A 27761-nucleotide genomic window follows, 5' to 3' on the forward strand; every position below is an offset into this window, starting at 1 on the left:
ATTGTTATTGTTATTGTTATTAGTTCTGGGTTTCCCTGTGTGCTTCGTTTAAGTCCTTCAAGTTTTTTTCGAATATTTTCAGTAATTCTAGCTGTTCCAGTAGGTCATATTGTCTTCTGGGTGCGTTTTTGGGCCTTGGTGGTGATAGTAGTGGAGTAGCATTGTTCATTTGGTTGTGGCTTTGTTTTTTGGGTGTGCTGGGTTGGGTCTCGTAGTTTTCAAGTGCTTCTTTATAGATTGGGCATCCTTGGTATGTGGCAATGTGGTTTCCGCCACAATTTGCGCATTTCCCTTCCTTTTCTCTGGGCTTTGAGCATTCTGCCGAGTGGTGCTTGCCTGCACATTTATAGCAGACGAATTCACGGCTCTTGCAGTCTTCGGTTTGGTGGTTGAATTTTTGGCACTTGTGGCATTGTTTTATTATGCTGGTGTGTGCAATAGATTTTTCAATATTTACTATGTAGGTGCCGATTTTATTAATGTCCATTATTTCGTTATTGTTTTCTTTGTATTCAAGGTCAACTCGAAATGTATTTGTTGGGGTTTGTGACTTTTGGCCAATTAAGTTTTTGCAGTATAGTACTGTATGTCCATGTGCTGCGAGTTTGTACTTTATCCAATCTGGGGATGTGGATGAATGGAGTCCTTTTATGATAATCCTGTATCTTTTTGGCTCATGCAGGCTGCTCTTGACGAACGTACTGCTGTGTAGTTTGGTGCAAAATTCTAATAGGGCCTTGTGCTTTTCCATGGTGTCACATTTGAATCTTATTCCGTCACTTTTGGTGGTAGTGGTGTAAAAGCCAGTTTTACCCACTTCTATTTCTGCCATTTTTATAAGTTTTTCCGCGTTTTCAACATTTGGGACAATTATGTAGGGTATTGGTTGGTTTTGGTTGCCAGTTGCGCTCATGTTGGCTGAGCTGTTTAATTGGAGTAAAGATGGTAAAGAAAGTTTTTCATTAGTATAGTGGAAATTATATGTCTTTGATATTGTGTACAGGTGAGTTGTGTGTTAATTGAATCGGGTAGGTTTATTTATTTATTTAGGGTAGCGTTCAGTTTGGTGGACGCGGTTGCTGTATTTAGTTTATTTGTGAGTGACAGGTTGGTCGGGCAATAAAGAGGGGTTGTGGGGAGATTAATGTTGCGAATTGCGTTGTGATGCTTAGTTTGTTATTGTTTTTGTTTATTGTTTACTTAGTTATGTTTTATTGAAGGTGTTGTTTATTGTGGTTGGGTTGTATTTTTAGTTAGTTATTGGTTTCATTTATTAGAATATTCATATTTGAGGGTTTGATCAAGGTTGGGTTTATATTTGTTTATTTTAGGTGTGGATATTGCTATATGATAGTGTGAGTATGCATATGCACAAATGCGTGCTGCACATATATGCATGTATAAACACTCGACCGAAGTCATTGTCAAATTTATATATGGGGGCGTATGCTTTTAGTTGTGTGCTTAAGTTTACAAAGGTTTGGTTTACAAGGCCTGAGGCAGGTAAACTGCTACCAATGTATTAAGGGCAGGAATAGAGAAACATCCCAATGGTGCTAGGAACATATTTCTACGCTAAGAGTTGTGGTCACCCACCCAGCTTTTGAGTGGACTAGACACCTAACTTCCTATTCTAGGTATATTTATAGATTATAGATTGAAGTCCTTTGGGCGGTTGGTACTGGCACAGACAAATCGTAGGCTGGCATCAGATGATCACCGTTGGAGCATTTGGTATTGGTACATTATGTGTGTGTACACAATTTATACACATGCATAAGGCAGATCAGCGGCGGGCAAATACTCCGTATTTGGAATTTCTCTGATCATTTGCAAGTCAGTATGGGCTGCTCCAAAGGACAATTTAAATGTATTCAAGAAAGATTGTTAATGGTTTACAATTAAGTAACTTGTATTGGGCAAATAGTCCTAACTTAGACTGACCTGTTTATCCTTTGCTTATCCTCTTAAGAGTTTTTTTTAGATGTTAAATTGTTGTGTGGAACAAATTGCAAGTTTCGTTTGCTGGATCTTGGGTGAGAGAAATAGATTACTACTTTGGCTTGACACTGTGTAGATCGGTTGTGTGTTTTTTTTTTTTTTTTTTTTTTTTTTTTTTTTTTTTTTTGTTTTTGGTTTTGGGCTCATATTGGCTGAACTGATTGCATAATGGAGTTAGTAATTTATGGATTGTTTTGGCTCGCGATTGGTGGAGCAGGTGAGCTTATCAATGAATTTGTGCATATAGTCACAGGCAGTCGAATATTTCGGTGAAATATTTTGCCTAGTTAACAACCCAGTATTGGTTGTAGATGAAATGGCTCGTTACTTAAGCTGATTGAAACTAGATTGGTGTGTATACACACAGGCTATTAGGGTATCTTGTTCTTGGTATACTAGCAGTTTATTCATGTCAGTTATGACAGGCTCTATGTGGCTGAGCTGTTTTTTTTTTTTTTTTTTTTTTTTTTTTTTTTTTTTTGTTATAGAAGTTTAGTCGGTGTATCTTTGCACTTCCCTAGGGCATTATTATACTGACTATGCGATTTGTTGGTAATTTTAGTCTCACGTTGACCGAGCTGTTGACTTGGTCCGCTTAATGATGTGGAATATCGCCAGGCAGGTTTATTCAGTCAGTGTTTATACTTATTTGAAATATGTATGCATATTATTACGGACGGACATTGATTACCACCAGGGACAAGCAAATATCAGTGTGTATGTTCTGAATCAGTAACCGCCGAGGATGTTATAGAGGTTCTAAAAACCAGAAGTCTTAACCTATCTTGGGTTTGGGGATGGTTTTTGTGGGTGCACGTGCTCAGGCTCCGGGTCACTGTGTTGACAGCGGCTTGATTATGACCGGCTGACTATTGTGTTTATATGCGTATGAATTCAATTGGTTTTTTTTTTTTAGGGGTTCTTATGGAGATTACGGACAAATTGGTGTAAGTGCTAAAAACTGTACTCAGCTTTGGTAGAGTTTGTATTAGATTGGAATTATTGTGAATCATTTGGGCAACTTTGGATATTTATGTGCATATGTGCCAGCTTGGGTTGGCGTCGGTATAATGGCCATCAAAATTCCAAGCATATGCAGCGGCACGTATGCATGTATGTATTTACATTTTAGAACGGACATTCATGAATTCAAAAAAGTTTTGCGCACAAATTTAACCGCGCTACTAAGATTTCGTAATTTGCAAGAAGGTTATAAGATTATTATTTAAGGATAGATATAGGCGTATAATAAGTTTTATATAACATTCAAGTATTCATTGTAGTATATTATTATTTAGGTTAGAATTTAGGCCTGGCAATGCCGACCAAAAGGAATGTTCTGGGTATATTGCGCGTCAGTCTGACCGGGCGCCATAATGGTCGTCGCCAAAATTGTCTGCAGCTGCAAGTTTGTGCATGTATACGTGGCGCTAGTGGTGAAATTGCTATGTGCACGCCATTTTGAGACTCCTCTGGGCAAATCATTTGGGGTTATTTGGCAGAAGTTTAGTACGAGACTTACCCCGGATTTTCTCAAATTTAAATGGGATTTTTGGTCTTGATTTATTGTTCTACACTTTTTGTCGGAATGTTAGGCCTTTAAATTGGTTCCTCTAAAATTGTGGAATAATTGATCGCGCACTATTTTCAGACTTTTATGGACAAAATTGGAGTTGTATGGCATAATTTGGTGGATTATTCACTAGATTAAATTTGTGTTTGGATATATGCATTTATTCATGCAGGTGGACACACTTGGCACACACTATTTTGGGACTCTTTTTGGACATGCAGGACTAAATTTCACTTGTCAGAAGCCCTGAATTATGTTTCACTTACAATTAATTGCATATGTGCCTATTTACACACAGACAGACACCGGCTATTTGGGGCTTTTATGGGCACTGTTAGTTTCAAAGACTTACACTTGATTGAAATTCACTAAATTTGTTTAATTCGTACTTTAGTTCCTTATAAGCATTAAATGCTTTTCACTATTAGGGTATTTATAAGTTTGAACAGTTTCACATTCGCAACCGTATCGTAGTACACAACTCGCAGCTCATGACAATTTCAAGAATATCACTTAGTGACGGCAAAGTGGAAGGTATAGTATTGAGATCAGTGCGCGCGTATATGTATCGATGTATCGATGATCGCTTGGCAGTAATGTTTAATTGTATGTTTTAAATTTGCAAAAATGTTTAAAGTTAGCAAAAAATAAGAAAGTGTAAATAATAAATGCTAGCGTAGAATATAGTTCTGTCCGTATGTGGTTTTTAGGCCTGGCAATGTTGGGTAGAAAATTTCTTAGAAAATTTGTGTGTGTGTGTGTGTGTGCGTCAGTCTGGCAGGGCGCCGCTGTGGCCGTCGCCAAAATTGTCTGCAGCTGCAAGTTTGTGCATGTATAGGTGACGCTTGTGATGAAATTATTATGCGCGCTCCATTTCGAGACTCAACTGGGCAAATTTGGGGTTATATATGTAAAAATTTTTTGGTTTGAGCCTTACCCCAGTTATTCTCAGATTTGAATGGGACTTTGGTCTTTATTATATGTCTTTCACTTTTGGTGGTAATTAGGCCTTCAATTTGTTGCTTGTCAATTCACAGACGGACACCGGTTATTTTGTTAATTGCAAAATAATTATTCACACACTAATTTGAGGAATTTTTTGATCCAGATTTCTTAACTATATGGCGTAGTTTGGTTGAGTGATCACTATATATGTATTTATGAATTTATTTTTGCAGGCAGCCACCATTTGATTTTCATTATTGTGAAATAATTTTTCACGCACTATTTTGAGGAATTTGCATAGAATACCTTAATTTGATTATTTAACACGCTTTTAGGTTTATATCAGCAGTAAATGCTTCCACTATTAGTGTTTTAATAAGTTTCAACTTGCTCGATGACTTTTTCAATTTCCGCCAATTTTAAACTCACGACCATTTTATAGAGACAACTCGCAGCTTATGACAATTTCGAGACTATCGCCTAGTGGCGGCAGAGAGAAAACTATCGTTTGAGGTCAGTACGCCTGTCACTGTATCGATATATCGACGATCACCTAGCAAAATGTTATCAAGCAAAAATATGGATTGTGTATTGTATTTTAAATTGGTAAAGAGTCAGGAAAATTATGCTCAGTTTAGCAGTGTCAGTCACAATTGTTGGGAAAATTTGGATATGTATATGTATAAGTGCCAGCTGAACGATTTCTACCAATTTTTACACTAACAAATTTGGGTGGGCAACCACCCAGCAGACCAGTGTGTTCATATGTGTACAATATATAATTCGCTAGCAATTTGAATGTTGATACATATTGTCTGTAGAGGCTTGTCAATTGGTTAAATTCGATTATTTGCAATTGTGTTTTTATATTCTTGGCAGTTGCCGACAGGCTTATGAACATATATGTATGTGCATATGTGCCAGCTTGGGTTGGCGTCGGTATAATGGCCATCAAAATTCCAAGCATATGCAGCGGCACGTATGCATGTATGTATTTACATTTTAGAACGGACATTCATGAATTCAAAAAAGTTTTGCGCACAAATTTAACCGCGCTACTAAGATTTCGTAATTTGCAAGAAGGTTATAAGATTATTATTTAAGGATAGATATAGGCGTATAATAAGTTTTATATAACATTCAAGTATTCATTGTAGTATATTATTATTTAGGTTAGAATTTAGGCCTGGCAATGCCGACCAAAAGGAATGTTCTGGGTATATTGCGCGTCAGTCTGACCGGGCGCCATAATGGTCGTCGCCAAAATTGTCTGCAGCTGCAAGTTTGTGCATGTATACGTGGCGCTAGTGGTGAAATTGCTATGTGCACGCCATTTTGAGACTCCTCTGGGCAAATCATTTGGGGTTATTTGGCAGAAGTTTAGTACGAGACTTACCCCGGATTTTCTCAAATTTAAATGGGATTTTTGGTCTTGATTTATTGTTCTACACTTTTTGTCGGAATGTTAGGCCTTTAAATTGGTTCCTCTAAAATTGTGGAATAATTGATCGCGCACTATTTTCAGACTTTTATGGACAAAATTGGAGTTGTATGGCATAATTTGGTGGATTATTCACTAGATTAAATTTGTGTTTGGATATATGCATTTATTCATGCAGGTGGACACACTTGGCACACACTATTTTGGGACTCTTTTTGGACATGCAGGACTAAATTTCACTTGTCAGAAGCCCTGAATTATGTTTCACTTACAATTAATTGCATATGTGCCTATTTACACACAGACAGACACCGGCTATTTGGGGCTTTTATAGGCACTGTTAGTTTCAAAGACTTACACTTGATTGAAATTCACTAAATTTGTTTAATTCGTACTTTAGTTCCTTATAAGCATTAAATGCTTTTCACTATTAGGGTATTTATAAGTTTGAACAGTTTCACATTCGCAACCATATCGTAGTACACAACTCGCAGCTCATGACAATTTCAAGAATATCACTTAGTGACGGCAAAGTGGAAGGTATAGTATTGAGATCAGTGCGCGCGTATATGTATCGATGTATCGATGATCGCTTGGCAGTAATGTTTAATTGTATGTTTTAAATTTGCAAAAATGTTTAAAGTTAGCAAAAAATAAGAAAGTGTAAATAATAGATGCTAGCGTAGAATATAGTTCTGTCCGTATGTGGTTTTTAGGCCTGGCAATGTTGGGTAGAAAATTTCTTAGAAAATTTGTGTGTGTGTGTGTGCGTCAGTCTGGCAGGGCGCCGCTGTGGCCGTCGCCAAAATTGTCTGCAGCTGCAAGTTTGTGCATGTATAGGTGACGCTTGTGATGAAATTATTATGCGCGCTCCATTTCGAGACTCAACTGGGCAAATTTGGGGTTATATATGTAAAAATTTTTTGGTTTGAGCCTTACCCCAGTTATTCTCAGATTTGAATGGGACTTTGGTCTTTATTATATGTCTTTCACTTTTGGTGGTAATTAGGCCTTCAATTTGTTGCTTGTCAATTCACAGACGGACACCGGTTATTTTGTTAATTGCAAAATAATTATTCACACACTAATTTGAGGAATTTTTTGATCCAGATTTCTTAACTATATGGCGTAGTTTGGTTGAGTGATCACTATATATGTATTTATGAATTTATTTTTGCAGGCAGCCACCATTTGATTTTCATTATTGTGAAATAATTTTTCACGCACTATTTTGAGGAATTTGCATAGAATACCTTAATTTGATTATTTAACACGCTTTTAGGTTTATATCAGCAGTAAATGCTTCCACTATTAGTGTTTTAATAAGTTTCAACTTGCTCGATGACTTTTTCAATTTCCGCCAATTTTAAACTCACGACCATTTTATAGAGACAACTCGCAGCTTATGACAATTTCGAGACTATCGCCTAGTGGCGGCAGAGAGAAAACTATCGTTTGAGGTCAGTACGCCTGTCACTGTATCGATATATCGACGATCACCTAGCAAAATGTTATCAAGCAAAAATATGGATTGTGTATTGTATTTTAAATTGGTAAAGAGTCAGGAAAATTATGCTCAGTTTAGCAGTGTCAGTCACAATTGTTGGGAAAATTTGGATATGTATATGTATAAGTGCCAGCTGAACGATTTCTACCAATTTTTACACTAACAAATTTGGGTGGGCAACCACCCAGCAGACCAGTGTGTTCATATGTGTACAATATATAATTCGCTAGCAATTTGAATGTTGATACATATTGTCTGTAGAGGCTTGTCAATTGGTTAAATTCGATTATTTGCAATTGTGTTTTTATATTCTTGGCAGTTGCCGACAGGCTTATGAACATATATGTATGTGCATATGTGCCAGCTTGGGTTGGCGTCGGTATAATGGCCATCAAAATTCCAAGCATATGCAGCGGCACGTATGCATGTATGTATTTACATTTTAGAACGGACATTCATGAATTCAAAAAAGTTTTGCGCACAAATTTAACCGCGCTACTGAGATTTCGTAATTTGCAAGAAGGTTATAAGATTATTATTTAAGGATAGATATAGGCGTATAATAAGTTTTATATAACATTCAAGTATTCATTGTAGTATATTATTATTTAGGTTAGAATTTAGGCCTGGCAATGCCGACCAAAAGGAATGTTCTGGGTATATTGCGCGTCAGTCTGACCGGGCGCCATAATGGTCGTCGCCAAAATTGTCTGCAGCTGCAAGTTTGTGCATGTATACGTGGCGCTAGTGGTGAAATTGCTATGTGCACGCCATTTTGAGACTCCTCTGGGCAAATCATTTGGGGTTATTTGGCAGAAGTTTAGTACGAGACTTACCCCGGATTTTCTCAAATTTAAATGGGATTTTTGGTCTTGATTTATTGTTCTACACTTTTTGTCGGAATGTTAGGCCTTTAAATTGGTTCCTCTAAAATTGTGGAATAATTGATCGCGCACTATTTTCAGACTTTTATGGACAAAATTGGAGTTGTATGGCATAATTTGGTGGATTATTCACTAGATTAAATTTGTGTTTGGATATATGCATTTATTCATGCAGGTGGACACACTTGGCACACACTATTTTGGGACTCTTTTTGGACATGCAGGACTAAATTTCACTTGTCAGAAGCCCTGAATTATGTTTCACTTACAATTAATTGCATATGTGCCTATTTACACACAGACAGACTCCGGCTATTTGGGGCTTTTATGGGCACTGTTAGTTTCAAAGACTTACACTTGATTGAAATTCACTAAATTTGTTTAATTCGTACTTTAGTTCCTTATAAGCATTAAATGCTTTTCACTATTAGGGTATTTATAAGTTTGAACAGTTTCACATTCGCAACCGTATCGTAGTACACAACTCGCAGCTCATGACAATTTCAAGAATATCACTTAGTGACGGCAAAGTGGAAGGTATAGTATTGAGATCAGTGCGCGCGTATATGTATCGATGTATCGATGATCGCTTGGCAGTAATGTTTAATTGTATGTTTTAAATTTGCAAAAATGTTTAAAGTTAGCAAAAAATAAGAAAGTGTAAATAATAAATGCTAGCGTAGAATATAGTTCTGTCCGTATGTGGTTTTTAGGCCTGGCAATGTTGGGTAGAAAATTTCTTAGAAAATTTGTGTGTGTGTGTGTGCGTCAGTCTGGCAGGGCGCCGCTGTGGCCGTCGCCAAAATTGTCTGCAGCTGCAAGTTTGTGCATGTATAGGTGACGCTTGTGATGAAATTATTATGCGCGCTCCATTTCGAGACTCAACTGGGCAAATTTGGGGTTATATATGTAAAAATTTTTTGGTTTGAGCCTTACCCCAGTTATTCTCAGATTTGAATGGGACTTTGGTCTTTATTATATGTCTTTCACTTTTGGTGGTAATTAGGCCTTCAATTTGTTGCTTGTCAATTCACAGACGGACACCGGTTATTTTGTTAATTGCAAAATAATTATTCACACACTAATTTGAGGAATTTTTTGATCCAGATTTCTTAACTATATGGCGTAGTTTGGTTGAGTGATCACTATATATGTATTTATGAATTTATTTTTGCAGGCAGCCACCATTTGATTTTCATTATTGTGAAATAATTTTTCACGCACTATTTTGAGGAATTTGCATAGAATACCTTAATTTGATTATTTAACACGCTTTTAGGTTTATATCAGCAGTAAATGCTTCCACTATTAGTGTTTTAATAAGTTTCAACTTGCTCGATGACTTTTTCAATTTCCGCCAATTTTAAACTCACGACCATTTTATAGAGACAACTCGCAGCTTATGACAATTTCGAGACTATCGCCTAGTGGCGGCAGAGAGAAAACTATCGTTTGAGGTCAGTACGCCTGTCACTGTATCGATATATCGACGATCACCTAGCAAAATGTTATCAAGCAAAAATATGGATTGTGTATTGTATTTTAAATTGGTAAAGAGTCAGGAAAATTATGCTCAGTTTAGCAGTGTCAGTCACAATTGTTGGGAAAATTTGGATATGTATATGTATAAGTGCCAGCTGAACGATTTCTACCAATTTTTACACTAACAAATTTGGGTGGGCAACCACCCAGCAGACCAGTGTGTTCATATGTGTACAATATATAATTCGCTAGCAATTTGAATGTTGATACATATTGTCTGTAGAGGCTTGTCAATTGGTTAAATTCGATTATTTGCAATTGTGTTTTTATATTCTTGGCAGTTGCCGACAGGCTTATGAACATATATGTATGTGCATATGTGCCAGCTTGGGTTGGCGTCGGTATAATGGCCATCAAAATTCCAAGCATATGCAGCGGCACGTATGCATGTATGTATTTACATTTTAGAACGGACATTCATGAATTCAAAAAAGTTTTGCGCACAAATTTAACCGCGCTACTAAGATTTCGTAATTTGCAAGAAGGTTATAAGATTATTATTTAAGGATAGATATAGGCGTATAATAAGTTTTATATAACATTCAAGTATTCATTGTAGTATATTATTATTTAGGTTAGAATTTAGGCCTGGCAATGCCGACCAAAAGGAATGTTCTGGGTATATTGCGCGTCAGTCTGACCGGGCGCCATAATGGTCGTCGCCAAAATTGTCTGCAGCTGCAAGTTTGTGCATGTATACGTGGCGCTAGTGGTGAAATTGCTATGTGCACGCCATTTTGAGACTCCTCTGGGCAAATCATTTGGGGTTATTTGGCAGAAGTTTAGTACGAGACTTACCCCGGATTTTCTCAAATTTAAATGGGATTTTTGGTCTTGATTTATTGTTCTACACTTTTTGTCGGAATGTTAGGCCTTTAAATTGGTTCCTCTAAAATTGTGGAATAATTGATCGCGCACTATTTTCAGACTTTTATGGACAAAATTGGAGTTGTATGGCATAATTTGGTGGATTATTCACTAGATTAAATTTGTGTTTGGATATATGCATTTATTCATGCAGGTGGACACACTTGGCACACACTATTTTGGGACTCTTTTTGGACATGCAGGACTAAATTTCACTTGTCAGAAGCCCTGAATTATGTTTCACTTACAATTAATTGCATATGTGCCTATTTACACACAGACAGACACCGGCTATTTGGGGCTTTTATAGGCACTGTTAGTTTCAAAGACTTACACTTGATTGAAATTCACTAAATTTGTTTAATTCGTACTTTAGTTCCTTATAAGCATTAAATGCTTTTCACTATTAGGGTATTTATAAGTTTGAACAGTTTCACATTCGCAACCATATCGTAGTACACAACTCGCAGCTCATGACAATTTCAAGAATATCACTTAGTGACGGCAAAGTGGAAGGTATAGTATTGAGATCAGTGCGCGCGTATATGTATCGATGTATCGATGATCGCTTGGCAGTAATGTTTAATTGTATGTTTTAAATTTGCAAAAATGTTTAAAGTTAGCAAAAAATAAGAAAGTGTAAATAATAGATGCTAGCGTAGAATATAGTTCTGTCCGTATGTGGTTTTTAGGCCTGGCAATGTTGGGTAGAAAATTTCTTAGAAAATTTGTGTGTGTGTGTGTGCGTCAGTCTGGCAGGGCGCCGCTGTGGCCGTCGCCAAAATTGTCTGCAGCTGCAAGTTTGTGCATGTATAGGTGACGCTTGTGATGAAATTATTATGCGCGCTCCATTTCGAGACTCAACTGGGCAAATTTGGGGTTATATATGTAAAAATTTTTTGGTTTGAGCCTTACCCCAGTTATTCTCAGATTTGAATGGGACTTTGGTCTTTATTATATGTCTTTCACTTTTGGTGGTAATTAGGCCTTCAATTTGTTGCTTGTCAATTCACAGACGGACACCGGTTATTTTGTTAATTGCAAAATAATTATTCACACACTAATTTGAGGAATTTTTTGATCCAGATTTCTTAACTATATGGCGTAGTTTGGTTGAGTGATCACTATATATGTATTTATGAATTTATTTTTGCAGGCAGCCACCATTTGATTTTCATTATTGTGAAATAATTTTTCACGCACTATTTTGAGGAATTTGCATAGAATACCTTAATTTGATTATTTAACACGCTTTTAGGTTTATATCAGCAGTAAATGCTTCCACTATTAGTGTTTTAATAAGTTTCAACTTGCTCGATGACTTTTTCAATTTCCGCCAATTTTAAACTCACGACCATTTTATAGAGACAACTCGCAGCTTATGACAATTTCGAGACTATCGCCTAGTGGCGGCAGAGAGAAAACTATCGTTTGAGGTCAGTACGCCTGTCACTGTATCGATATATCGACGATCACCTAGCAAAATGTTATCAAGCAAAAATATGGATTGTGTATTGTATTTTAAATTGGTAAAGAGTCAGGAAAATTATGCTCAGTTTAGCAGTGTCAGTCACAATTGTTGGGAAAATTTGGATATGTATATGTATAAGTGCCAGCTGAACGATTTCTACCAATTTTTACACTAACAAATTTGGGTGGGCAACCACCCAGCAGACCAGTGTGTTCATATGTGTACAATATATAATTCGCTAGCAATTTGAATGTTGATACATATTGTCTGTAGAGGCTTGTCAATTGGTTAAATTCGATTATTTGCAATTGTGTTTTTATATTCTTGGCAGTTGCCGACAGGCTTATGAACATATATGTATGTGCATATGTGCCAGCTTGGGTTGGCGTCGGTATAATGGCCATCAAAATTCCAAGCATATGCAGCGGCACGTATGCATGTATGTATTTACATTTTAGAACGGACATTCATGAATTCAAAAAAGTTTTGCGCACAAATTTAACCGCGCTACTGAGATTTCGTAATTTGCAAGAAGGTTATAAGATTATTATTTAAGGATAGATATAGGCGTATAATAAGTTTTATATAACATTCAAGTATTCATTGTAGTATATTATTATTTAGGTTAGAATTTAGGCCTGGCAATGCCGACCAAAAGGAATGTTCTGGGTATATTGCGCGTCAGTCTGACCGGGCGCCATAATGGTCGTCGCCAAAATTGTCTGCAGCTGCAAGTTTGTGCATGTATACGTGGCGCTAGTGGTGAAATTGCTATGTGCACGCCATTTTGAGACTCCTCTGGGCAAATCATTTGGGGTTATTTGGCAGAAGTTTAGTACGAGACTTACCCCGGATTTTCTCAAATTTAAATGGGATTTTTGGTCTTGATTTATTGTTCTACACTTTTTGTCGGAATGTTAGGCCTTTAAATTGGTTCCTCTAAAATTGTGGAATAATTGATCGCGCACTATTTTCAGACTTTTATGGACAAAATTGGAGTTGTATGGCATAATTTGGTGGATTATTCACTAGATTAAATTTGTGTTTGGATATATGCATTTATTCATGCAGGTGGACACACTTGGCACACACTATTTTGGGACTCTTTTTGGACATGCAGGACTAAATTTCACTTGTCAGAAGCCCTGAATTATGTTTCACTTACAATTAATTGCATATGTGCCTATTTACACACAGACAGACACCGGCTATTTGGGGCTTTTATGGGCACTGTTAGTTTCAAAGACTTACACTTGATTGAAATTCACTAAATTTGTTTAATTCGTACTTTAGTTCCTTATAAGCATTAAATGCTTTTCACTATTAGGGTATTTATAAGTTTGAACAGTTTCACATTCGCAACCGTATCGTAGTACACAACTCGCAGCTCATGACAATTTCAAGAATATCACTTAGTGACGGCAAAGTGGAAGGTATAGTATTGAGATCAGTGCGCGCGTATATGTATCGATGTATCGATGATCGCTTGGCAGTAATGTTTAATTGTATGTTTTAAATTTGCAAAAATGTTTAAAGTTAGCAAAAAATAAGAAAGTGTAAATAATAAATGCTAGCGTAGAATATAGTTCTGTCCGTATGTGGTTTTTAGGCCTGGCAATGTTGGGTAGAAAATTTCTTAGAAAATTTGTGTGTGTGTGTGTGCGTCAGTCTGGCAGGGCGCCGCTGTGGCCGTCGCCAAAATTGTCTGCAGCTGCAAGTTTGTGCATGTATAGGTGACGCTTGTGATGAAATTATTATGCGCGCTCCATTTCGAGACTCAACTGGGCAAATTTGGGGTTATATATGTAAAAATTTTTTGGTTTGAGCCTTACCCCAGTTATTCTCAGATTTGAATGGGACTTTGGTCTTTATTATATGTCTTTCACTTTTGGTGGTAATTAGGCCTTCAATTTGTTGCTTGTCAATTCACAGACGGACACCGGTTATTTTGTTAATTGCAAAATAATTATTCACACACTAATTTGAGGAATTTTTTGATCCAGATTTCTTAACTATATGGCGTAGTTTGGTTGAGTGATCACTATATATGTATTTATGAATTTATTTTTGCAGGCAGCCACCATTTGATTTTCATTATTGTGAAATAATTTTTCACGCACTATTTTGAGGAATTTGCATAGAATACCTTAATTTGATTATTTAACACGCTTTTAGGTTTATATCAGCAGTAAATGCTTCCACTATTAGTGTTTTAATAAGTTTCAACTTGCTCGATGACTTTTTCAATTTCCGCCAATTTTAAACTCACGACCATTTTATAGAGACAACTCGCAGCTTATGACAATTTCGAGACTATCGCCTAGTGGCGGCAGAGAGAAAACTATCGTTTGAGGTCAGTACGCCTGTCACTGTATCGATATATCGACGATCACCTAGCAAAATGTTATCAAGCAAAAATATGGATTGTGTATTGTATTTTAAATTGGTAAAGAGTCAGGAAAATTATGCTCAGTTTAGCAGTGTCAGTCACAATTGTTGGGAAAATTTGGATATGTATATGTATAAGTGCCAGCTGAACGATTTCTACCAATTTTTACACTAACAAATTTGGGTGGGCAACCACCCAGCAGACCAGTGTGTTCATATGTGTACAATATATAATTCGCTAGCAATTTGAATGTTGATACATATTGTCTGTAGAGGCTTGTCAATTGGTTAAATTCGATTATTTGCAATTGTGTTTTTATATTCTTGGCAGTTGCCGACAGGCTTATGAACATATATGTATGTGCATATGTGCCAGCTTGGGTTGGCGTCGGTATAATGGCCATCAAAATTCCAAGCATATGCAGCGGCACGTATGCATGTATGTATTTACATTTTAGAACGGACATTCATGAATTCAAAAAAGTTTTGCGCACAAATTTAACCGCGCTACTGAGATTTCGTAATTTGCAAGAAGGTTATAAGATTATTATTTAAGGATAGATATAGGCGTATAATAAGTTTTATATAACATTCAAGTATTCATTGTAGTATATTATTATTTAGGTTAGAATTTAGGCCTGGCAATGCCGACCAAAAGGAATGTTCTGGGTATATTGCGCGTCAGTCTGACCGGGCGCCATAATGGTCGTCGCCAAAATTGTCTGCAGCTGCAAGTTTGTGCATGTATACGTGGCGCTAGTGGTGAAATTGCTATGTGCACGCCATTTTGAGACTCCTCTGGGCAAATCATTTGGGGTTATTTGGCAGAAGTTTAGTACGAGACTTACCCCGGATTTTCTCAAATTTAAATGGGATTTTTGGTCTTGATTTATTGTTCTACACTTTTTGTCGGAATGTTAGGCCTTTAAATTGGTTCCTCTAAAATTGTGGAATAATTGATCGCGCACTATTTTCAGACTTTTATGGACAAAATTGGAGTTGTATGGCATAATTTGGTGGATTATTCACTAGATTAAATTTGTGTTTGGATATATGCATTTATTCATGCAGGTGGACACACTTGGCACACACTATTTTGGGACTCTTTTTGGACATGCAGGACTAAATTTCACTTGTCAGAAGCCCTGAATTATGTTTCACTTACAATTAATTGCATATGTGCCTATTTACACACAGACAGACACCGGCTATTTGGGGCTTTTATGGGCACTGTTAGTTTCAAAGACTTACACTTGATTGAAATTCACTAAATTTGTTTAATTCGTACTTTAGTTCCTTATAAGCATTAAATGCTTTTCACTATTAGGGTATTTATAAGTTTGAACAGTTTCACATTCGCAACCGTATCGTAGTACACAACTCGCAGCTCATGACAATTTCAAGAATATCACTTAGTGACGGCAAAGTGGAAGGTATAGTATTGAGATCAGTGCGCGCGTATATGTATCGATGTATCGATGATCGCTTGGCAGTAATGTTTAATTGTATGTTTTAAATTTGCAAAAATGTTTAAAGTTAGCAAAAAATAAGAAAGTGTAAATAATAAATGCTAGCGTAGAATATAGTTCTGTCCGTATGTGGTTTTTAGGCCTGGCAATGTTGGGTAGAAAATTTCTTAGAAAATTTGTGTGTGTGTGTGTGCGTCAGTCTGGCAGGGCGCCGCTGTGGCCGTCGCCAAAATTGTCTGCAGCTGCAAGTTTGTGCATGTATAGGTGACGCTTGTGATGAAATTATTATGCGCGCTCCATTTCGAGACTCAACTGGGCAAATTTGGGGTTATATATGTAAAAATTTTTTGGTTTGAGCCTTACCCCAGTTATTCTCAGATTTGAATGGGACTTTGGTCTTTATTATATGTCTTTCACTTTTGGTGGTAATTAGGCCTTCAATTTGTTGCTTGTCAATTCACAGACGGACACCGGTTATTTTGTTAATTGCAAAATAATTATTCACACACTAATTTGAGGAATTTTTTGATCCAGATTTCTTAACTATATGGCGTAGTTTGGTTGAGTGATCACTATATATGTATTTATGAATTTATTTTTGCAGGCAGCCACCATTTGATTTTCATTATTGTGAAATAATTTTTCACGCACTATTTTGAGGAATTTGCATAGAATACCTTAATTTGATTATTTAACACGCTTTTAGGTTTATATCAGCAGTAAATGCTTCCACTATTAGTGTTTTAATAAGTTTCAACTTGCTCGATGACTTTTTCAATTTCCGCCAATTTTAAACTCACGACCATTTTATAGAGACAACTCGCAGCTTATGACAATTTCGAGACTATCGCCTAGTGGCGGCAGAGAGAAAACTATCGTTTGAGGTCAGTACGCCTGTCACTGTATCGATATATCGACGATCACCTAGCAAAATGTTATCAAGCAAAAATATGGATTGTGTATTGTATTTTAAATTGGTAAAGAGTCAGGAAAATTATGCTCAGTTTAGCAGTGTCAGTCACAATTGTTGGGAAAATTTGGATATGTATATGTATAAGTGCCAGCTGAACGATTTCTACCAATTTTTACACTAACAAATTTGGGTGGGCAACCACCCAGCAGACCAGTGTGTTCATATGTGTACAATATATAATTCGCTAGCAATTTGAATGTTGATACATATTGTCTGTAGAGGCTTGTCAATTGGTTAAATTCGATTATTTGCAATTGTGTTTTTATATTCTTGGCAGTTGCCGACAGGCTTATGAACATATATGTATGTGCATATGTGCCAGCTTGGGTTGGCGTCGGTATAATGGCCATCAAAATTCCAAGCATATGCAGCGGCACGTATGCATGTATGTATTTACATTTTAGAACGGACATTCATGAATTCAAAAAAGTTTTGCGCACAAATTTAACCGCGCTACTGAGATTTCGTAATTTGCAAGAAGGTTATAAGATTATTATTTAAGGATAGATATAGGCGTATAATAAGTTTTATATAACATTCAAGTATTCATTGTAGTATATTATTATTTAGGTTAGAATTTAGGCCTGGCAATGCCGACCAAAAGGAATGTTCTGGGTATATTGCGCGTCAGTCTGACCGGGCGCCATAATGGTCGTCGCCAAAATTGTCTGCAGCTGCAAGTTTGTGCATGTATACGTGGCGCTAGTGGTGAAATTGCTATGTGCACGCCATTTTGAGACTCCTCTGGGCAAATCATTTGGGGTTATTTGGCAGAAGTTTAGTACGAGACTTACCCCGGATTTTCTCAAATTTAAATGGGATTTTTGGTCTTGATTTATTGTTCTACACTTTTTGTCGGAATGTTAGGCCTTTAAATTGGTTCCTCTAAAATTGTGGAATAATTGATCGCGCACTATTTTCAGACTTTTATGGACAAAATTGGAGTTGTATGGCATAATTTGGTGGATTATTCACTAGATTAAATTTGTGTTTGGATATATGCATTTATTCATGCAGGTGGACACACTTGGCACACACTATTTTGGGACTCTTTTTGGACATGCAGGACTAAATTTCACTTGTCAGAAGCCCTGAATTATGTTTCACTTACAATTAATTGCATATGTGCCTATTTACACACAGACAGACACCGGCTATTTGGGGCTTTTATGGGCACTGTTAGTTTCAAAGACTTACACTTGATTGAAATTCACTAAATTTGTTTAATTCGTACTTTAGTTCCTTATAAGCATTAAATGCTTTTCACTATTAGGGTATTTATAAGTTTGAACAGTTTCACATTCGCAACCGTATCGTAGTACACAACTCGCAGCTCATGACAATTTCAAGAATATCACTTAGTGACGGCAAAGTGGAAGGTATAGTATTGAGATCAGTGCGCGCGTATATGTATCGATGTATCGATGATCGCTTGGCAGTAATGTTTAATTGTATGTTTTAAATTTGCAAAAATGTTTAAAGTTAGCAAAAAATAAGAAAGTGTAAATAATAAATGCTAGCGTAGAATATAGTTCTGTCCGTATGTGGTTTTTAGGCCTGGCAATGTTGGGTAGAAAATTTCTTAGAAAATTTGTGTGTGTGTGTGTGCGTCAGTCTGGCAGGGCGCCGCTGTGGCCGTCGCCAAAATTGTCTGCAGCTGCAAGTTTGTGCATGTATAGGTGACGCTTGTGATGAAATTATTATGCGCGCTCCATTTCGAGACTCAACTGGGCAAATTTGGGGTTATATATGTAAAAATTTTTTGGTTTGAGCCTTACCCCAGTTATTCTCAGATTTGAATGGGACTTTGGTCTTTATTATATGTCTTTCACTTTTGGTGGTAATTAGGCCTTCAATTTGTTGCTTGTCAATTCACAGACGGACACCGGTTATTTTGTTAATTGCAAAATAATTATTCACACACTAATTTGAGGAATTTTTTGATCCAGATTTCTTAACTATATGGCGTAGTTTGGTTGAGTGATCACTATATATGTATTTATGAATTTATTTTTGCAGGCAGCCACCATTTGATTTTCATTATTGTGAAATAATTTTTCACGCACTATTTTGAGGAATTTGCATAGAATACCTTAATTTGATTATTTAACACGCTTTTAGGTTTATATCAGCAGTAAATGCTTCCACTATTAGTGTTTTAATAAGTTTCAACTTGCTCGATGACTTTTTCAATTTCCGCCAATTTTAAACTCACGACCATTTTATAGAGACAACTCGCAGCTTATGACAATTTCGAGACTATCGCCTAGTGGCGGCAGAGAGAAAACTATCGTTTGAGGTCAGTACGCCTGTCACTGTATCGATATATCGACGATCACCTAGCAAAATGTTATCAAGCAAAAATATGGATTGTGTATTGTATTTTAAATTGGTAAAGAGTCAGGAAAATTATGCTCAGTTTAGCAGTGTCAGTCACAATTGTTGGGAAAATTTGGATATGTATATGTATAAGTGCCAGCTGAACGATTTCTACCAATTTTTACACTGACAAATTTGGGTGGGCAACCACCCAGCAGACCAGTGTGTTCATATGTGTACAATATATAATTCGCTAGCAATTTGAATGTTGATACATATTGTCTGTAGAGGCTTGTCAATTGGTTAAATTCGATTATTTGCAATTGTGTTTTTATATTCTTGGCAGTTGCCGACAGGCTTATGAACATATATGTATGTGCATATGTGCCAGCTTGGGTTGGCGTCGGTATAATGGCCATCAAAATTCCAAGCATATGCAGCGGCACGTATGCATGTATGTATTTACATTTTAGAACGGACATTCATGAATTCAAAAAAGTTTTGCGCACAAATTTAACCGCGCTACTGAGATTTCGTAATTTGCAAGAAGGTTATAAGATTATTATTTAAGGATAGATATAGGCGTATAATAAGTTTTATATAACATTCAAGTATTCATTGTAGTATATTATTATTTAGGTTAGAATTTAGGCCTGGCAATGCCGACCAAAAGGAATGTTCTGGGTATATTGCGCGTCAGTCTGACCGGGCGCCATAATGGTCGTCGCCAAAATTGTCTGCAGCTGCAAGTTTGTGCATGTATACGTGGCGCTAGTGGTGAAATTGCTATGTGCACGCCATTTTGAGACTCCTCTGGGCAAATCATTTGGGGTTATTTGGCAGAAGTTTAGTACGAGACTTACCCCGGATTTTCTCAAATTTAAATGGGATTTTTGGTCTTGATTTATTGTTCTACACTTTTTGTCGGAATGTTAGGCCTTTAAATTGGTTCCTCTAAAATTGTGGAATAATTGATCGCGCACTATTTTCAGACTTTTATGGACAAAATTGGAGTTGTATGGCATAATTTGGTGGATTATTCACTAGATTAAATTTGTGTTTGGATATATGCATTTATTCATGCAGGTGGACACACTTGGCACACACTATTTTGGGACTCTTTTTGGACATGCAGGACTAAATTTCACTTGTCAGAAGCCCTGAATTATGTTTCACTTACAATTAATTGCATATGTGCCTATTTACACACAGACAGACACCGGCTATTTGGGGCTTTTATGGGCACTGTTAGTTTCAAAGACTTACACTTGATTGAAATTCACTAAATTTGTTTAATTCGTACTTTAGTTCCTTATAAGCATTAAATGCTTTTCACTATTAGGGTATTTATAAGTTTGAACAGTTTCACATTCGCAACCGTATCGTAGTACACAACTCGCAGCTCATGACAATTTCAAGAATATCACTTAGTGACGGCAAAGTGGAAGGTATAGTATTGAGATCAGTGCGCGCGTATATGTATCGATGTATCGATGATCGCTTGGCAGTAATGTTTAATTGTATGTTTTAAATTTGCAAAAATGTTTAAAGTTAGCAAAAAATAAGAAAGTGTAAATAATAAATGCTAGCGTAGAATATAGTTCTGTCCGTATGTGGTTTTTAGGCCTGGCAATGTTGGGTAGAAAATTTCTTAGAAAATTTGTGTGTGTGTGTGTGCGTCAGTCTGGCAGGGCGCCGCTGTGGCCGTCGCCAAAATTGTCTGCAGCTGCAAGTTTGTGCATGTATAGGTGACGCTTGTGATGAAATTATTATGCGCGCTCCATTTCGAGACTCAACTGGGCAAATTTGGGGTTATATATGTAAAAATTTTTTGGTTTGAGCCTTACCCCAGTTATTCTCAGATTTGAATGGGACTTTGGTCTTTATTATATGTCTTTCACTTTTGGTGGTAATTAGGCCTTCAATTTGTTGCTTGTCAATTCACAGACGGACACCGGTTATTTTGTTAATTGCAAAATAATTATTCACACACTAATTTGAGGAATTTTTTGATCCAGATTTCTTAACTATATGGCGTAGTTTGGTTGAGTGATCACTATATATGTATTTATGAATTTATTTTTGCAGGCAGCCACCATTTGATTTTCATTATTGTGAAATAATTTTTCACGCACTATTTTGAGGAATTTGCATAGAATACCTTAATTTGATTATTTAACACGCTTTTAGGTTTATATCAGCAGTAAATGCTTCCACTATTAGTGTTTTAATAAGTTTCAACTTGCTCGATGACTTTTTCAATTTCCGCCAATTTTAAACTCACGACCATTTTATAGAGACAACTCGCAGCTTATGACAATTTCGAGACTATCGCCTAGTGGCGGCAGAGAGAAAACTATCGTTTGAGGTCAGTACGCCTGTCACTGTATCGATATATCGACGATCACCTAGCAAAATGTTATCAAGCAAAAATATGGATTGTGTATTGTATTTTAAATTGGTAAAGAGTCAGGAAAATTATGCTCAGTTTAGCAGTGTCAGTCACAATTGTTGGGAAAATTTGGATATGTATATGTATAAGTGCCAGCTGAACGATTTCTACCAATTTTTACACTAACAAATTTGGGTGGGCAACCACCCAGCAGACCAGTGTGTTCATATGTGTACAATATATAATTCGCTAGCAATTTGAATGTTGATACATATTGTCTGTAGAGGCTTGTCAATTGGTTAAATTCGATTATTTGCAATTGTGTTTTTATATTCTTGGCAGTTGCCGACAGGCTTATGAACATATATGTATGTGCATATGTGCCAGCTTGGGTTGGCGTCGGTATAATGGCCATCAAAATTCCAAGCATATGCAGCGGCACGTATGCATGTATGTATTTACATTTTAGAACGGACATTCATGAATTCAAAAAAGTTTTGCGCACAAATTTAACCGCGCTACTGAGATTTCGTAATTTGCAAGAAGGTTATAAGATTATTATTTAAGGATAGATATAGGCGTATAATAAGTTTTATATAACATTCAAGTATTCATTGTAGTATATTATTATTTAGGTTAGAATTTAGGCCTGGCAATGCCGACCAAAAGGAATGTTCTGGGTATATTGCGCGTCAGTCTGACCGGGCGCCATAATGGTCGTCGCCAAAATTGTCTGCAGCTGCAAGTTTGTGCATGTATACGTGGCGCTAGTGGTGAAATTGCTATGTGCACGCCATTTTGAGACTCCTCTGGGCAAATCATTTGGGGTTATTTGGCAGAAGTTTAGTACGAGACTTACCCCGGATTTTCTCAAATTTAAATGGGATTTTTGGTCTTGATTTATTGTTCTACACTTTTTGTCGGAATGTTAGGCCTTTAAATTGGTTCCTCTAAAATTGTGGAATAATTGATCGCGCACTATTTTCAGACTTTTATGGACAAAATTGGAGTTGTATGGCATAATTTGGTGGATTATTCACTAGATTAAATTTGTGTTTGGATATATGCATTTATTCATGCAGGTGGACACACTTGGCACACACTATTTTGGGACTCTTTTTGGACATGCAGGACTAAATTTCACTTGTCAGAAGCCCTGAATTATGTTTCACTTACAATTAATTGCATATGTGCCTATTTACACACAGACAGACACCGGCTATTTGGGGCTTTTATGGGCACTGTTAGTTTCAAAGACTTACACTTGATTGAAATTCACTAAATTTGTTTAATTCGTACTTTAGTTCCTTATAAGCATTAAATGCTTTTCACTATTAGGGTATTTATAAGTTTGAACAGTTTCACATTCGCAACCGTATCGTAGTACACAACTCGCAGCTCATGACAATTTCAAGAATATCACTTAGTGACGGCAAAGTGGAAGGTATAGTATTGAGATCAGTGCGCGCGTATATGTATCGATGTATCGATGATCGCTTGGCAGTAATGTTTAATTGTATGTTTTAAATTTGCAAAAATGTTTAAAGTTAGCAAAAAATAAGAAAGTGTAAATAATAAATGCTAGCGTAGAATATAGTTCTGTCCGTATGTGGTTTTTAGGCCTGGCAATGTTGGGTAGAAAATTTCTTAGAAAATTTGTGTGTGTGTGTGTGCGTCAGTCTGGCAGGGCGCCGCTGTGGCCGTCGCCAAAATTGTCTGCAGCTGCAAGTTTGTGCATGTATAGGTGACGCTTGTGATGAAATTATTATGCGCGCTCCATTTCGAGACTCAACTGGGCAAATTTGGGGTTATATATGTAAAAATTTTTTGGTTTGAGCCTTACCCCAGTTATTCTCAGATTTGAATGGGACTTTGGTCTTTATTATATGTCTTTCACTTTTGGTGGTAATTAGGCCTTCAATTTGTTGCTTGTCAATTCACAGACGGACACCGGTTATTTTGTTAATTGCAAAATAATTATTCACACACTAATTTGAGGAATTTTTTGATCCAGATTTCTTAACTATATGGCGTAGTTTGGTTGAGTGATCACTATATATGTATTTATGAATTTATTTTTGCAGGCAGCCACCATTTGATTTTCATTATTGTGAAATAATTTTTCACGCACTATTTTGAGGAATTTGCATAGAATACCTTAATTTGATTATTTAACACGCTTTTAGGTTTATATCAGCAGTAAATGCTTCCACTATTAGTGTTTTAATAAGTTTCAACTTGCTCGATGACTTTTTCAATTTCCGCCAATTTTAAACTCACGACCATTTTATAGAGACAACTCGCAGCTTATGACAATTTCGAGACTATCGCCTAGTGGCGGCAGAGAGAAAACTATCGTTTGAGGTCAGTACGCCTGTCACTGTATCGATATATCGACGATCACCTAGCAAAATGTTATCAAGCAAAAATATGGATTGTGTATTGTATTTTAAATTGGTAAAGAGTCAGGAAAATTATGCTCAGTTTAGCAGTGTCAGTCACAATTGTTGGGAAAATTTGGATATGTATATGTATAAGTGCCAGCTGAACGATTTCTACCAATTTTTACACTAACAAATTTGGGTGGGCAACCACCCAGCAGACCAGTGTGTTCATATGTGTACAATATATAATTCGCTAGCAATTTGAATGTTGATACATATTGTCTGTAGAGGCTTGTCAATTGGTTAAATTCGATTATTTGCAATTGTGTTTTTATATTCTTGGCAGTTGCCGACAGGCTTATGAACATATATGTATGTGCATATGTGCCAGCTTGGGTTGGCGTCGGTATAATGGCCATCAAAATTCCAAGCATATGCAGCGGCACGTATGCATGTATGTATTTACATTTTAGAACGGACATTCATGAATTCAAAAAAGTTTTGCGCACAAATTTAACCGCGCTACTAAGATTTCGTAATTTGCAAGAAGGTTATAAGATTATTATTTAAGGATAGATATAGGCGTATAATAAGTTTTATATAACATTCAAGTATTCATTGTAGTATATTATTATTTAGGTTAGAATTTAGGCCTGGCAATGCCGACCAAAAGGAATGTTCTGGGTATATTGCGCGTCAGTCTGACCGGGCGCCATAATGGTCGTCGCCAAAATTGTCTGCAGCTGCAAGTTTGTGCATGTATACGTGGCGCTAGTGGTGAAATTGCTATGTGCACGCCATTTTGAGACTCCTCTGGGCAAATCATTTGGGGTTATTTGGCAGAAGTTTAGTACGAGACTTACCCCGGATTTTCTCAAATTTAAATGGGATTTTTGGTCTTGATTTATTGTTCTACACTTTTTGTCGGAATGTTAGGCCTTTAAATTGGTTCCTCTAAAATTGTGGAATAATTGATCGCGCACTATTTTCAGACTTTTATGGACAAAATTGGAGTTGTATGGCATAATTTGGTGGATTATTCACTAGATTAAATTTGTGTTTGGATATATGCATTTATTCATGCAGGTGGACACACTTGGCACACACTATTTTGGGACTCTTTTTGGACATGCAGGACTAAATTTCACTTGTCAGAAGCCCTGAATTATGTTTCACTTACAATTAATTGCATATGTGCCTATTTACACACAGACAGACACCGGCTATTTGGGGCTTTTATAGGCACTGTTAGTTTCAAAGACTTACACTTGATTGAAATTCACTAAATTTGTTTAATTCGTACTTTAGTTCCTTATAAGCATTAAATGCTTTTCACTATTAGGGTATTTATAAGTTTGAACAGTTTCACATTCGCAACCATATCGTAGTACACAACTCGCAGCTCATGACAATTTCAAGAATATCACTTAGTGACGGCAAAGTGGAAGGTATAGTATTGAGATCAGTGCGCGCGTATATGTATCGATGTATCGATGATCGCTTGGCAGTAATGTTTAATTGTATGTTTTAAATTTGCAAAAATGTTTAAAGTTAGCAAAAAATAAGAAAGTGTAAATAATAGATGCTAGCGTAGAATATAGTTCTGTCCGTATGTGGTTTTTAGGCCTGGCAATGTTGGGTAGAAAATTTCTTAGAAAATTTGTGTGTGTGTGTGTGCGTCAGTCTGGCAGGGCGCCGCTGTGGCCGTCGCCAAAATTGTCTGCAGCTGCAAGTTTGTGCATGTATAGGTGACGCTTGTGATGAAATTATTATGCGCGCTCCATTTCGAGACTCAACTGGGCAAATTTGGGGTTATATATGTAAAAATTTTTTGGTTTGAGCCTTACCCCAGTTATTCTCAGATTTGAATGGGACTTTGGTCTTTATTATATGTCTTTCACTTTTGGTGGTAATTAGGCCTTCAATTTGTTGCTTGTCAATTCACAGACGGACACCGGTTATTTTGTTAATTGCAAAATAATTATTCACACACTAATTTGAGGAATTTTTTGATCCAGATTTCTTAACTATATGGCGTAGTTTGGTTGAGTGATCACTATATATGTATTTATGAATTTATTTTTGCAGGCAGCCACCATTTGATTTTCATTATTGTGAAATAATTTTTCACGCACTATTTTGAGGAATTTGCATAGAATACCTTAATTTGATTATTTAACACGCTTTTAGGTTTATATCAGCAGTAAATGCTTCCACTATTAGTGTTTTAATAAGTTTCAACTTGCTCGATGACTTTTTCAATTTCCGCCAATTTTAAACTCACGACCATTTTATAGAGACAACTCGCAGCTTATGACAATTTCGAGACTATCGCCTAGTGGCGGCAGAGAGAAAACTATCGTTTGAGGTCAGTACGCCTGTCACTGTATCGATATATCGACGATCACCTAGCAAAATGTTATCAAGCAAAAATATGGATTGTGTATTGTATTTTAAATTGGTAAAGAGTCAGGAAAATTATGCTCAGTTTAGCAGTGTCAGTCACAATTGTTGGGAAAATTTGGATATGTATATGTATAAGTGCCAGCTGAACGATTTCTACCAATTTTTACACTAACAAATTTGGGTGGGCAACCACCCAGCAGACCAGTGTGTTCATATGTGTACAATATATAATTCGCTAGCAATTTGAATGTTGATACATATTGTCTGTAGAGGCTTGTCAATTGGTTAAATTCGATTATTTGCAATTGTGTTTTTATATTCTTGGCAGTTGCCGACAGGCTTATGAACATATATGTATGTGCATATGTGCCAGCTTGGGTTGGCGTCGGTATAATGGCCATCAAAATTCCAAGCATATGCAGCGGCACGTATGCATGTATGTATTTACATTTTAGAACGGACATTCATGAATTCAAAAAAGTTTTGCGCACAAATTTAACCGCGCTACTAAGATTTCGTAATTTGCAAGAAGGTTATAAGATTATTATTTAAGGATAGATATAGGCGTATAATAAGTTTTATATAACATTCAAGTATTCATTGTAGTATATTATTATTTAGGTTAGAATTTAGGCCTGGCAATGCCGACCAAAAGGAATGTTCTGGGTATATTGCGCGTCAGTCTGACCGGGCGCCATAATGGTCGTCGCCAAAATTGTCTGCAGCTGCAAGTTTGTGCATGTATACGTGGCGCTAGTGGTGAAATTGCTATGTGCACGCCATTTTGAGACTCCTCTGGGCAAATCATTTGGGGTTATTTGGCAGAAGTTTAGTACGAGACTTACCCCGGATTTTCTCAAATTTAAATGGGATTTTTGGTCTTGATTTATTGTTCTACACTTTTTGTCGGAATGTTAGGCCTTTAAATTGGTTCCTCTAAAATTGTGGAATAATTGATCGCGCACTATTTTCAGACTTTTATGGACAAAATTGGAGTTGTATGGCATAATTTGGTGGATTATTCACTAGATTAAATTTGTGTTTGGATATATGCATTTATTCATGCAGGTGGACACACTTGGCACACACTATTTTGGGACTCTTTTTGGACATGCAGGACTAAATTTCACTTGTCAGAAGCCCTGAATTATGTTTCACTTACAATTAATTGCATATGTGCCTATTTACACACAGACAGA

The 27761-nt window shown here is 36.6% G+C and overlaps 1 long non-coding RNA gene across 4 annotated transcripts; it reads right to left on the reverse strand.

The window, feature by feature from the left end:
• Position 1: 1 nt before the first annotated feature.
• On the reverse strand, positions 2 to 27761 carry LOC116650502 (uncharacterized). 4 transcript variants are annotated; one of them, XR_004303479.2, is made up of 3 exons: positions 4826 to 27761; positions 1945 to 2031; positions 2 to 923 (listed from the first exon to the last, which is right to left on the reverse strand). It is a non-coding gene; the product is annotated as an uncharacterized lncRNA (long non-coding RNA). The 4 variants fall into 4 exon arrangements; XR_004303482.2 differs by lacking the exon at positions 4826 to 27761 and adding an exon at positions 4512 to 4819; XR_004303480.2 differs by lacking the exon at positions 4826 to 27761 and adding an exon at positions 3927 to 4505.

This window comes from Drosophila virilis, chromosome 6 (genome assembly GCF_030788295.1).
Source record: "Drosophila virilis strain 15010-1051.87 chromosome 6, Dvir_AGI_RSII-ME, whole genome shotgun sequence".
Lineage (NCBI taxonomy): Eukaryota > Metazoa > Arthropoda > Insecta > Diptera > Drosophilidae > Drosophila > Drosophila virilis.